At 40.5% G+C, this 13,318-nt stretch overlaps 1 pseudogene; it reads right to left on the reverse strand.

Annotated features, from left to right (window-relative positions):
- Window positions 1–10,421: 10,421 nt before the first annotated feature.
- Window positions 10,422–11,302, reverse strand: LOC101843425 (annotated as a pseudogene).
- Window positions 11,303–13,318: the final 2,016 nt, after the last annotated feature.

The following is a 13,318-nucleotide window of genomic DNA, read 5'->3' on the forward strand; positions in this document are numbered from 1 at the left end:
TTTGTGTCTGTCTGTCTGTCTTTTGCTTTTATGTCAAGTGTGAGTCTCAGCTACTGCTCCAGCACCACGCCCACCTGCCTGCTGCCATGCTCCCTGCCCTGACTGTTATGGACTCACCCTCTGAAACTGTAAGCAACCATTAAATGCTTTCTTACATAAGATGCCTTAGGCATCGTTCTTTGTCATAGCAGTAGAAAAGTAACAAAGACACTTCCTTTACCTATATGCCCATCCTCTACCCCAATTTAACCCTTCCTGTTACATCATTACCTTTTAACCCTTCACTGCATTCTATATTCCCTTCCATGAAAGCAACCCCCTAGGGCCTTTTACTAATTTCCTGAAATTTATGAGTGTTCCAAATCAAACACACATACTTGAAGGTGCAAAGCTAACATCCAAATTAGTGAAAACAACCCACTTTTGTGTGTTTCTGTGGCTGTATTCCCTCACACACAATGATTTTTTTCCAACTGCATCCATTTACCTGTTGCTTTTCAAGAACCATGCTTATTTTCTTTACTGAATCACAAAATGTAAAGATAATATATAGATGAAATCAAAGACAGATGTGTAAATGGACATCATGGATATGATGTGGTAGATAAAATAAATTATCGTGCTTTGGGGGCATGAAAGGCACATAATATGCTACTCCAGGGGAGCCAGAGGCTTTAAGGAAGGAATTACTCTGGAAGGGGAAGACAACCATTTGGATTCTTTTAGGCAAAAAGTGGAAACATTGCAAGCAGAAAAGCCTAGGAAAGGCAGCATGTATGTGAGAATTCAGTCCATTCTGGGTCATGGAAGAAACAAGGTGTAAGATTAGGCAATTTGTTGATTTTAAAAAGCCTTTTAAATATAATCCAAAAAGCTTTGTCTTACTCTAAAGAAATGATAGCAACAGTGTTTTGCTTATGAAAGTTAATTTTTTATAAGTACTATGGAGCTAGACTAAAGAAGAATAGAACCAAGAAATAAAAGTTATGACATTAGTAGGACTTCAGGTGAGAAATGATGACCCAGAACTCGGGAGACAGAAACAGACACAGGATGGGCGGGATGTGAGAGACTCAGAGATCTGATTGGAGGAATGAGGCTTGGAAAGTGCTGACCTAAGCTTGTCTACGGTTACTGTAGATTCCGTTTACTGAGTGAATCAAAAGGGGGCAGAGGGTCACCCATGAGGACACTTGGTAGGAATGCTATTTCAGCTTGAAGCGCACGAACCCCAGAAGCAAACAGTTCGAATTCCTATTCTTGGCCAGAAGCTGGAAATGCCTGTTTCCGTCATGGCCTTCGCTAGACATTCGAGAAGGAAACTCGAGCATTTTATCATCTCTTGTCTTAAGTGAGCATCTGTTACAGCTGAGGATGTGACTGACACTCCAGTCCAGAGCCAGTCCCTTCCAGTAAGCATCTTTGGAACTGGCCCCTGACTTTTCATGGTGGAAATACGAAAACACTCGAGGCTTTCTCAATCTTTCTTTCATGATATCCCCTGCTCTGGCTATGCAGCTGTTTGCTGACCTCTATTGTGGATGTGGAAGCTTTCTTGGACCCTAACTCGAAGGGCACACCTTCCTTCCTCCCTGGTCTCTACCTCCCTCCTCCTAGCAGATACCAAGATTTACAGATTACCTTCTCTCTTTTTTTCAATGTCTAATAAAATAATTCTCAACATCCCTTCAAAGTCCATTTTTAAGATTGTTGGTTTTTTTTAATTAATGAGACTAAGATCTCAACGAAGGAGTGTCAGTTTTCCTGGTAACATAATTAGCAGATATTAATGATCTTCACCAATTTCATGAGTTAGACTTGAACTACTTGTGGCATACTAGGCAGAGCTGTGCTGTTGACTTAGGAAAGAGAGAGACCTGGGTAAGGTAGGTATAACAAGTGCCACTCACAGAGCAGAGGTAGGTGAAGCTCTGTGAGGGGGCTCACAGGACTGCAAATTGTCCTTTGAATCAGGGATATTGAACCACATTATAAACAATACTTCCTTGAGTGATGTTACAAGGACACACACTGCTGTTCATATTCATGTTCATAAATTCATGTCCAATAAAAAATGGCAAAGCATTAAATGATACCTGTGTAAACATATTTCTTCAGGAGTAAAAATATATAATTTCAACATATAGTTTCCCAGTGATATAAAAGTATTTTAAGATACCTGACTGACCATGAGTCTCACTGCTGGTTCTTCTGATTTCAGTCAGTTGTCTGGGGAGCATGCCAGGTATGTGTGAGTGTGTGTGTGTGTGTGTGTGTGTGTGTGCATATGTGTGAGAGTGAGTATGTGCATTTGTAAGTGTGTGTGCATGTGTGAGTGTGTGAGTCTGTGATTATTGTGTAAGTATGTGTGCATGTGTGAGTGCATGTCTGTGTGCAAGTGCATGCTTGTGTGTAGCATGTGTGTGAGTGTGTGTGGGTGTGACTGTGTGTGTAAGAGAGTGTGTGTACATGTGTGAGTATGTGTGTTTGAATGTGTGAGTGAGTGTGTGTGTGAGAGAAACTGTGTGTGTGTGTGTTTGTTTATGTTCCCAAAGTAACCATAGTACGCAGCTAGAAATGAACAATTAGTATATCTCTACACAATTCCTTCTAAATCTTGGGCTCAAATGAATTTTGTATAAGAGCTCAAAAGAAAATAACTCAAGATTAGGCAATTCATGCTTTAGATTCCAAGCATCTTGTTAACAAAGATATTTTTAGGTAAAAACTGGATAGCCTGCCATGAGTATCTGCTGAGCCAGATGGGATGTGTCCCTCCCTCATAGACACTGTGGCATGCATGGAGGAGAAGCAAGATATTTCTTCTCCAAGACCTACTCACATGGCCGTTCCTATGGGTGTGCCGCAGGAAGCAGATGAGAGAGAAGTCGACAGGAATGACAGGGATATTTGAAAGCTAATTTTCATAGGCAACTATTCACAGACTGCTTATGAAATGAATTAAAACTTATTAAACATATGAAACACTAAAATTATTCCAAATTTCATTTAACCGTCCATGATTCAGAAGACACATCAGGATCAGAATGCCCAATGTTAACATTAAGAACATGGTTACCATCCCGAAAGCATATGCCAGTGCTAGCTAAAATATCTGTTAGCAAAGTGTGCTGTGCAAAATATCACAGAGACATAAGGAACCAGTTTCAAGCAGATCGATTCTTCTAACAAGAACCAGTAGAAAAGCTGGCTAAGAATGTTTAAAATCGATTTTAAAGTCACTCAAGTATTGAAGACGTAGATCTTACATTTTGGGGGGAAAGAGAGGTTTAAGAATAATTCATTCCTTCTGCAATTGAGCTAAAATCTCAAACCTTAGTTCATGTTTTAAATAAGCAAATACTTATTTAACAAAATATTAAACAAAAAAATCTCTCAATCATAATGGAAGTAATTGACCAATATGCAAATTAAATGAAGTAATTTCTTTTTATCAAAACATGCCATTAAGATTATAAAAGAAAAACCACTAAGGTGAGGACATTTCTGATTAGCATAGTTGAGAAAACATCATATGCAGAAAACAAAGAATTCTTTTAACTCAGCAAGACAAATAGTGACTTAATTCCCCCTTCATAATAGTAACTGTTCAAAGGCTAACCCTCATATAAGAAGTTCCTATTCTTTATTAGCCATCATCAAGGAACCACAGAATGAAGGCACAAAAATACCACTCATTAGCATATCTTAAATGAAAGGTAGGGAGCATACCAATTGTTGGAAAAATATGAAGTGACAGGAAATGACCCAGGTGGTTTGGAAGGCAAGATATTTGGTAGTGTAAGAGACAGACCTGGTGCCCTGCTTATGCCTGCTCCAAGTTCCCTACTCCCATGCACCGTGGCCTGTCTGTTTTCACAGAGAGCTCCTCCAGCTCCCTGTCTGAGGGCTTCTGTGATGTGCCACATCTTGCTTCATCTGTACATGGGGCAGACCAAAAAAATTGAAGAGTTAGTGTCACCTAGTCTATTGCCTCTACTGATGCTTGATGGGAGTTCATAGGGAACTCTCCCAACATTCTAACCTTCAGCTTCAATAACTTGGTATAGGTCCTGGACTTTCAAAGTTTGCTGCTGGGGTTGAATTTCAGATGCCAGTAACAGGAGTCTGCTCTGTAACATAAGAGTGATTTCAGACTCACTTCTATCAAGGATCCAAGTATTGATCCTGTACCAGTTTCTGATGCTAGTATTTTGATTTAGAGTATTGATCCAGGCCTTGCCTCTACATGGGGCACCGGCTATTATGGCTGAGCCGCCATAGCTTCTCAATCTCTCATTGTTCTGAACAAGCATTAAACTGTCTTCCCCACTATCCAATCTTCCTGCCCCACACTGGTGGACACAGGTTTATAAACCTTGTTTTACACAGGGATGCATTTCTAGCCTTACATGGGCCAAGCTCCTGTCTTTGATTCTCAGCTCCTAGAGTCTATAACTAATCTCAAACTCGTGGGCAGAGGCTTAACCTCCTAATTGCCACCTTGGCTTTGGTCATCTCCTCCTTTCAAAATGTAGGGATTCTTCTTTCTTTGGTTCTTGATCTCAGCAGTCATAGCTCATGCTGTTGGCCATTATCTTCTTGGCATTAGCTCTGCTTGCTGTATTTGACTTATTACCCTCATTGTTAGTCCTATAACTAAGATATTTACTGTTATGATGGAAGTTCCACCCAAGGCCTCCTCCCAAATCTCCCTCAAAACCCTGCTGCATCTCAGAAAGCCGCCAAATGATGACCCCTTTCCCAGTGTTGTTCAAGACCACTCCACGGGTATTTTGATTCATGGTTTTTCTTGTCTCTCTTCCCGTCTTGTCTCTTGAGGACCTGGAAAACCATCCAGGAGCACTGTATCCATTAAAGGTGCCTTTTCTAATTCGGTTTGATTTGCTGCATCAGTGGAGAGGCTTATCCAGGTGTAGAAACTTTTCATTCACCTCAGTTAGTAATGGAACCCTCAGCCCTCAGGCAAGCTAGGAAAGCCAGAGAATCGATGTCTTCCTTCTGCCACCACCAGAATTTGGATTGAACCAAGGCACTTCCCAAGAAATTTCAGATGAGGGTTTGGTAGAAAATACCAAATCCACCCCTGATTGGACAACTCAGACATATCTATTGAGCTCCAGTCACCCACAGTGACACTTTGTTTGATAACACACTGTTTAAAACATCATTAGATTTCCTAGTCTCTACCTTCATGGCTGTCACTTCCTGGAATCATTGCCTAAATAAATGCTAGATGTATACTTGACTCAAGGTTGCTTCTGATGTATAGGTATCACTGAATAGAGCAAGTCATAATTATAACTATGACCTAGAAATGTATATTCTGAGTATGAACAGAACAAAATTGCAAACAAAATATGCCAAATGGCATATATACAGATATCTGTAGGACTATATTTATAATGTCCGATGCTGGAAAAAACTACTTGTATATTAATTAGTCAGGGAAAATGAATAATGGTATATTCAGACAATGGGCACTAGCATCAAACTAAATGAACTGCCATTAAATACCACAGTATGAGCAAACCTTGCAAATGCTATCATGATGGGGAAAATAAGATTCAGGGGTCCATACAATTTTTAATTCAGTGGTTATTTTTAGTAGTGTTAGTGTTATATTTTGTAAAGGACACCAAAATGTACTCAGAATGTGAAGTATATAATAAGTAGAAATTGAATATATTATTCTATAATCTGAATAAAACAAAGAAATGGTAATGTGAGGTTCCTTTCTCATATATGTTATTAAATAGCTAAATAACTATGTTTGTGAACACATCTATTATTTTATAGTTTTAAATGAAGCTTAAAAACCACAATATTATCTAATTTGTTGATGTGTTTTATGTTAATATTAGTGACTTTTTTCTAGACACTTGCTTAATTAGTAACATACAGTGTTATTCATGTTATGTTGTGACTCTCATTTTAATTCATACAAGTAAAAATAATATGGCATAATTTTTCAGATTTAACAAGCAGAAATTAATAAATGATGGTTTGCATTTTAAGTCATCAACATATCAAAAAGAAACCAGGGCAATTGCAGGTAACTTTGGGTTGAGATAATTGTTTTGCTAATCCAGATTGAATTCTTTGGGGTCAACAATTTCTTCAGTAGCCACATTAGCATTTTTTAATACCTGTTGAACCTAGAGACTCACTAGTATGCTTAGTAAATGGAATTTCTATTCACAGTCGTTAGCATATTCATCCTTCATCATAGCTTCAAACCCTGAAAGCATTAACTAAAATCCCTTTGCAGCAGCAAAACCTGAGAGCATCTAAGATTACTCTGCAATAGGATGTTCTCCCTTTAGTCATGGAATTCCATCGTGGCTAGGTTAAGAGGCAATACAGTATGGAATCATAAACCGAAGATTTGTCATCTGGGCCCACTCCTTAGTATTGAACTTCTCTTGATCTGTTAGGTTAACCTCTGCCTCAACTACAACTAGAAAATCACAGTAATACTACAGGCTGTTGGACCATTTACATCAATGCCATTTTCTTGGATCTATGCCTGACACCAAGTTAGGTACTGGGATTTATCTAGGTAATATTACTGAGCACGCATTACATGACACAGACTACCTACTGGCTATGTCAGTCATTCAATAAAAGAGATGCCTGCTCTAATGAAGTTTACAAATAGACAACCAAAAAGTATAACAAGCAATTAACTTACACAGTAAATGAGATGATAATTACAGGGAAAAGGTACATGGATGGTAGATGAGGGTTCCCACAAGTGTCAGCACAGGCCAGACAGTTTGTAGCCGGGCAAGAAGCATTCCAGGCAGGAAAGTTCATGGTCAGGCATGCCAGCAGGCATGCTGTGTCTTCATGGCCAAGGGGTTCCAATCTTGCAGGGCTCTATGGTGGTTTGAAAGAAATGGCCCCCATAAGGAGTGGCAAGATTAGGAGGTGTGGTGTTGTTGGAGTTGGTATGGCCTTGTTGGAGAAAGTGTGTCTGTTGTGAAATACTAGTTTAGGGTGTGTTGCATTTGTTTATGCTGTGGAATGTTTGTTTAGTGATACAAAGATGTGTTGCATTCTTTTATATTGCATTTGTTTAACTCTGTGAAGCTGTGTTACTTTTCCTATCTAAAAGATCTCATTGGTCTAATAAAGAGCTGAATGGCCAGTAACTAGGCAGGAGAGGAATAGACAGGACCGCCAGGCAGAGAAATTAAAAAGGAGGAAAAGAAAAGGCAGAATCAAGGAACAAGAAGAGAGAAGGATGTCAGGCCTTGCTCAGATTTCTGGGGACCAATGGCATGAGCTGGTTATCCCTGACTAGGCATCCTGTCCGCAGTGGAGACAGTGGAGGTGTAAGCCTGAATGTAAGTCCCAGGGCAGAATCAGCACTGTTCCTTAGGGGTAGAAACAATCGTGGTTGATGTTGGCCGAATTTGTCTCTCCAGAATTTCGGTTTCAGAGTATGGAGACCAGCCTCCAAAACCAGGCACCAGCCTTACACTAAGCAATAAGCCAAGGAGGAAGACTTCCACATATCACTGAGCTACTACTGCCCCAAGCTAACTGAGGGTGGGCATAAGAAGACAACTCTGGTGGCATAGTGTAGGAAACGGAAAAGCAGTTCCTTTTTGCTTTTACTCTGTGGGCTCTGCATGCCTTTCCAGTCTTGCAAAGTCAGAGTCCTGGTATATCTGTGGTGTGTAGCATGGAGGGCTGTGTGTGCATATGCACTCCATACATGTCAGTGCATATGTGTGAATTTTAAGCAATGCCATCTCTTGGAGCTATGATGTATGTAGTCAGTTATAAATGAAACATATTAATGCCCAGCAAATTACAGGAATACATTAGTCTAAGATTTCACTGGGATCTCCAGAGGGCATAGACAAATTTAATTGCCTCTCTCCTTGCCTGCACCTGACTTCTGGAGAATAGAATCAGCTGCCGTTTGAATAAGAAACAGTTCTCATTTCACCATTTTTCAGGTAACTGGCTAGTCTCCACTGCTGTTGTTCCAAGTTTTCTGTGCATACTAAACAGGATGTGGTGACTCATTGTCTTCCAAGTTCCTTCAGGTTCCCAGTGCAGTCATTGCAATGTGGTTCAGGTGCCTGTCGCATCGTTCCCACGGTTGCATTCCTTTTCTGTGCCTAAGAGGCCATACACTGAGAAACTACCCTTCCTCTTTAGCTTTGCCTGGCTACATCCTGTCCTTCTTCAGGAAGTCGAGGAAATGCCAAATGTGTATGAATTCAAGCACCAAGGTGATTTTGTTGTTTTACCCATTTAGAAATAATTTACACTCCATAAATTATTTAAAGGCAATCTAGCCAGAGTTCTCAGACTCTCCAATCAAATTTCAGTAATTGCTGCTATAAGAACCTTGGGTGATATTTTTCCATTCCTCTGTCAATTCTCAGCTTCTGTGATAAAATACCCGAAACAATTCATTTATAACAAGGAACTGTTGACTTAGCTTACGATTCCAGAAATTTTAGTCTATGATCATGTGACTACAATTGCTTTGGGGCCTGTGGTGAAGAATTGCATTACAGCTTAATCATAAGAGAATGCAGTGAAAACTCATTCACTGCGTGGCAGTCAGAGTGGGGGTGGGGCCTAACATTTCTATTAAGGGCATGCTCTGCAATGGCCTACCTTCCTTCCACGAGGACCCACCACCTCTCAAAAGTGCCACAGAGTGGTGAGCAAACTACTATCATATTGGTGTTTAGACTGGCCTAGTTAAATTTCACTGACAACTTACCGCAGCCTAGACGCATCTAAGAAGAGAAGTGTTAATTCAGGAATTGCCTAGAACAGACTGGCCTGTGGTCATGTCTGTTTTGATAGCTAATTGGAATAGGAGGGCAGCCCATTGTGAGTGGCACCATTTTGTGGGCCCGTGATCTTGGGTTGTATAAGAAAGCCAGCTATACATAAACCTATGACCGAGCGAGCAAGCAGTGCTCCTTTGTGCTTTCTGCTTCAAGTTCTTGCTTGAGTTCCTGCCATGGCTTCCCTCAGTGATTTCTATACCTATTATTATACCTAGAAGTATAAGCTAAATAAATCCTTTCATCTCATAAGTCACTTTGGTCATGGAATTTGTCACAGCAACCTATTGAAATTGGAACGGTGATATGTAAGAGTCAAACACCACCATTAATGTTTGGCCATCCAGCAGAGCTCCACTGAGGGCTGTCATGAGTTCACCTCCTTCATCATTCTCTAAGCTGATTTCTCCTCAGCTGTCCTTACTGAGAAGGCTGTGTGTTAGGGATTCTACCTTCTAGCCCTCAGAGTCGACATTAGGGGTGAGGAAGCTGTTGACTGAAAGAAATGCAAGTATCAGATTGAAGGTCCAAGAGTTGAATCTATAGTTTCTGTCCTAGAGCCTCGCTGTACTCTTCCCCTTGGTATTCATGCCAGAGAGTTCCTTATTTTCAGAGTATCCTATATCTAGACTGTCTTTAATTGCTTTTTCATGATCTTTAGGCTTCATTCAGAGATATTATCCTATCTTAACAGCACACATATACATACACACACTCACTCACATACACACACACTCACACACACTCACACTCCCTCACATATACACACTCACACATATCACTCACACACTCACATGCACTTACACAAACATCACTCACACACACACATATCCACAATACCACTCACACACATACCCATACTTGCACACACACACATATACACATACATCACTCATACACATACCCACACTTGCACACACTCACTCAGACACATATACACACACATCACTCATACACATCGGCCACTCACCAGTTAAATACCTGACTTTATTAGAAACCATTTGAACACTTTTTTCTTCCTCCTGCTATAAAAAATACAGTAATTTGCTTTAAAAAATAAACAACTATGAGCAAGCATCCTGGTTCTGCCTACTTTCCTAATGCTTCTGGGATAAACGTTTATAGCAAGTCAGCAGACTGAAGGCGGAAAGCCAGACATCTACTTGGAAGTGCTGCACTCGGGAATCTCTTCTCTACACTTTTCTTCATGACCTACCTACCATATGTACAGTTGAAACCACCAACTTCGAACTAATTCCTCTGTGCTCTGTTAGAGTAAATATAAATTACCTCTAACATATTCAGGAAGATACTTAAGACTCAAGGTCCCCAATAATTTGCAGTACTAAACCAGATGTATCCTGAAACTTCTGACAGAAGTAACACATTACTTAATGAGGGGTCTCCACAACCTGCTGTTAGAACCTACACATATGCAACACTGATAGCCAGTCACTGTTCACACGATTTACTCTTATATTTTTGGTTGTAAGCCTACCCTTTAATGGCTGAGCCATCTCTCCAGCACAACGTGGTTTACTCTGTAGGCAGTCCTCTGCCATTAGTCAGCTTTAACTAGGCCAGAGTCCAACAGGAAAGTGCATGGTGTCCCAGATACACCATCTCTTGGGTTGCTATTGTTTTCTCCTCTTTACTGAGCCAGGTATTACCCATGACAGGCCAGACACATGAACACTTCTATTGTGCTGTTGGCAGGCTTCTTCTGAGTCAGCATCTTCTCTCTGGCCTCATTATGTACAGAATGATTCCATGGAGAAAAACTAATTGCATAGGGGTCTTCTATTTTCTGTTGGTCAAACAAATGAACAGTACTTTTCAAAAGCTCAATGTCTTTTTCATACAGCACTGCAGCTCCTGGGTTTAGGGGGCCTGTTGTGTCAATCTTGTAGAAGACTCACCTTTCACACGTTAAGACCTGCCATACATGATCATTGTTCTACCTCCACTTTGCAAATGCTCTCTTCATATCCGGCTCACCTGAGGTGGAATCTCCTAGTGGGTGACAGACAGGAATATCAAACAGCAAGCATGGTCGGTCGCCATCTGGATAGTTACCGGAAATATAGACAGTAAATCTGAATATGCCATCCTGATACAGCCAGTGTCGTATGAATATTACTGCAAACCACACTAATGTGGAGCAATACGATGGCTGTACATAGACGCTGGTAGCTTCTGCTTCACCACCAACGTAAACTCTTGCAAGAAGTGACTATTCCAAATAGAAGGGTCCATAAGAAGCATGGATACCGTTTGTGGCTGGGCCTGGAGATTTAGGCTTCATAATGGGCAGAGCGTTTTGGGGGAATCGCTGGCAGCTGCTTTTTTGATGCAGCTCATGGAGGACAGGTTTTCACACCCCCTGCTCACGTCTTCTCTTCACCTTCAGGTAGTTTGCGCACAGAGCTTGCAGACATACTCCACAACAGGTTCATAACGTGCGCTTGAAACGAAGAACTTCAGTGTTGTGTCATCACACTCTTCTGTCGTCAGCATTCCCGTAACAAATTTAAACACAGTATAGTTTAGAAAAGTTTCCTGGTGTAATACAATCTCCAGTGCACAAGGAAGCACAACTATATTGAAATTCATCTCAAGGTACATGTCTTTTTTCCAAGAAGATGGCTTCTAGAGATAGGCTACCTGTGTTATCATAAGGGTCTAGGGAAGGATTTGGCATGGTCTTGGTCATACAGATCATGCAGAGGTCATTTGGGCTATGAGCCATCTATGGTCCTGGTTGTGGGAGCTTGGGGGAGACTCCAACTGTATAAGTAATGTAAGGGTCATTAGATTGCTAGCCATCTCCAGTCCTGGTTGCAGGAGTTCGATAAGGCTTGGCCGAACAGATCACTAGGCTATTAATCACCTGCAATTCCCAGTTTTCTTGATGAAAGAACAAGTTTTACATCAATTCTTTTGAAAAAAACAATCCCATGTGCTCAACGTTCCTGTTTATTTTAGAGATCTGTGGGTACAAGTACCTTTGTCGTGCTGTGTTTCCAACTGTTATATAGTTTACAGTGTTTATGAGAGAGGCCATTTGATCCAGTCAGATCTAAAGAAATTTATCTTTTCCTTCACATAAGTTCATGACTAACTGTGCTCCATGGCAGAAGGCAAAATAAATCCTTCCTCTATTTCCTAAGTCAGAGTTTTGGGGCTTTACCAATGCTGAAGAACAAAAGATAACCAGGGAGCAATTATGCCCTTGGGAAGTTGGCACCAACGAGGAAACCTAGAGAGTCAGTAATAGAATTTTTCATCATCTGTAATAGTTTTCTAATGCTCTCTTCCTATTGACATTATTTATTATTAAATGATAGTAGTGTCTGTATGTGACTATGTTTTTGTAATGTATCTTTGTGTGTTAGTCAGCTTTCCTATAGCTATTACAAATACCAGGTATGATCAATTTATAAAAACAAAGCTTAGTTTGGTTCATGGTTTCATAAGTTTCAGTCCATAATCTAAGTTCCACTTATTCTGGGCCTATGTATAACTGCACACCACGTTGTAAGTATGAATAGAACACAACCATTCATACCATTGCTAGAATGCAGAAGTGGAGGAAGAAGAAAGGCCTAGAACTTCCTTGGTGACCAGAAAACCTCCCATTTGGCTCTTCAAGTTTTCCTCATCTTCTAACAGCACCAAAAGAGAAACTAAGCCTTAATAGACAGGCCTTTGAGGGGTAATCTGTTTGAGGTGGGAGAGGAGACGAAAAGGAGAGAGAGAGAGAGAAGGGGAAGAGAGAGAGAGAGAGAGAGAGAGAGAGAGAGAGAGAGAGAGAGAGAAAGAGAGAGAGAGAATACTCCTCTCAGAAAGTGAAATTTATGGAAATCTAGTAAGGTCTTTATTTCCAATATTTTCCTTAGTCTACCTACTATTGCAAAATATCAAACACTTAATGGCTAGAGCAACAGAAATTTATTTGTCAATGGTCTAAGGGTTAGGAAGCCCAAGATCATAGAACTAGCATGGTCAGGATCTGATGAGGACCTTCTTGGTTTATAGTTGAGCAACTTCTTATTGTATCCTCATGTGGTAGGAAAAGAAGAGCATATACAAATTATCTTATGCCTTTTAGAAAATCGCAAATTCAACTATGAGGGTTCCATATTCATTTTCAGATTACCTCCCAAATTTTCCATCTCCAAACACCATCATATTAGGGATCTGAATCTTGGAAGAGAACAAACATTCACCCCATGACTCTTTCTCCCCAGCTGTGTGCTTTCCATCTTCTGCTGGCCCAGAAAAAGGAGACCCTCCTTCCTCAAGGCTCTAGCTCATCTCAATTCCTCTGACAGATATGCTACCTTTCCTCTCCAGCAATGTTTTCTAACTTTTCATTAAACTTGATTTTACTATCTTTATGATGCCTTTGTTCTTAGTATCAAAAAGTCTGTAGAGCCCCAGTGAGGCAGCTCATTTGGTAAATGTGCCCG

The sequence above is a fragment of the Mesocricetus auratus genome, unplaced genomic scaffold (genome assembly GCF_017639785.1).
Source record: "Mesocricetus auratus isolate SY011 unplaced genomic scaffold, BCM_Maur_2.0 Super-Scaffold_6730, whole genome shotgun sequence".
NCBI classification, from domain to species: Eukaryota; Metazoa; Chordata; class Mammalia; order Rodentia; family Cricetidae; genus Mesocricetus; species Mesocricetus auratus.